Source organism: Phytophthora infestans, genomic scaffold, assembly GCF_000142945.1.
Source record: "Phytophthora infestans T30-4 supercont1.4353 genomic scaffold, whole genome shotgun sequence".
Taxonomy (NCBI): domain Eukaryota; phylum Oomycota; class Peronosporomycetes; order Peronosporales; family Peronosporaceae; genus Phytophthora; species Phytophthora infestans.
In genome coordinates, this window is record NW_003304327.1 from 1 (window position 1) to 1,242 (window position 1,242).

Consider the following 1,242-nt stretch of genomic DNA (forward strand, 5'->3'; position numbering starts at 1 on the left):
TGGGGGGCTGGTGAGGGTGGCGAAATTGCTTGCGAAGTCTGCTCTGATCACCATTGCAAGTGGTCGGATAGGACTCCACTCGTAAACCCTATACAACGCAAAAGGAAAGCAAGTTGGGCGCCAAGTAGTTTTGTGGCTCCGAAAGTAATCTTTGCTCAGCGGGGTGATGATCCCAGTAAACTAGGAGGGTAACCACCCGCACGCTTCTATCAAGTGACGGATAGGGAGAAGCTCGGCCAAGGTTATCGACGGCCCCGCCATCACAAAAGCAGCATTCTCAACGGAGTACACACGCACCCACACAAAGCCGCACCGCCGTACGCCGTTTTACCAGCTAGCGCCTCGCACACACTTCGTCTAGCACCCACCCAGCCTTTGAACATGTCCCAACACAATTCAAACTGACAAGAAAGTTGGACGCGCGCCAGCGATAAATGCACGCTGCCAGACGACAACCCGCGAATCTATCATGCATGCGGCATCAGCACAGGTCACTAGCACGCTCTAGAAAGCACAAAAGGGTTCGACCAGAGGCGACCCCGTTCCAGGTCGGTGCTTTCGAGTCTGGCAGTGGCCTGAGCACTGGGCCAGTGGAATCTAGCGCGACCACCAGTGGATGAGGCTCATTGGTTCCGGCGGGAGCTAGACAGTAGTCAAATTAGCAATCGGAAAAGCATAGCCATCCAGCCAGTCAAAAGAGGAGTCAAGAGGGTCAGCACAAAAGCAGCACACTACCGTCAGGCGGTAGCAGCAAGCCAGTAGTTGACTGACGGAATAAACCCTGTTAGCAAGTAAACATGGGGGCGGTGGGGGGGGAATAAGTGCGAGGTGGTGGGACAGCGATGCAGTGGTTGGAAGGACCAGGGGGGAAGGTTGGCCAGCCAAAGGAACCAATTGGCGACCATAAGTTGGGGGGTCCAAAGAAAGCTTTCCCAGTGGGGTTGGACCCAGGGCCCTTGAGGTTACCAGCCGCACGCTTTACCAACTGAGCTATAGGAGAAGCAGGCCAAGCTTACCACCGCACCGCATTGCCAAAACTGCATTTTCAACGAGTACACACGCAACCACACAAAACCGCACCGCCGTACGCCTTCTTACCAGCTAGCGCCTCGCACACACCTCGTCTAGCACCCACCCAGCCTTTGAACATGTCCAACACAATTCAAACTGACAAGAAAGTTGGACGCGCGCCAGCGATAAATGCACGCTGCCAAACGATCTACCGCGAATCTATCATGCATG

General features: G+C 54.8%; 1 pseudogene across 1 annotated transcript; it reads right to left on the minus strand.

Annotated features, from left to right (window-relative positions):
• Nucleotides 1-927: 927 nt before the first annotated feature.
• PITG_31922 lies at nucleotides 928-1,000 on the minus strand (annotated as a pseudogene). The gene has a single exon. The product of its transcript is annotated as a tRNA-OTHER (tRNA).
• Between the last annotated feature and the right edge of the window lie 242 nt (nucleotides 1,001-1,242).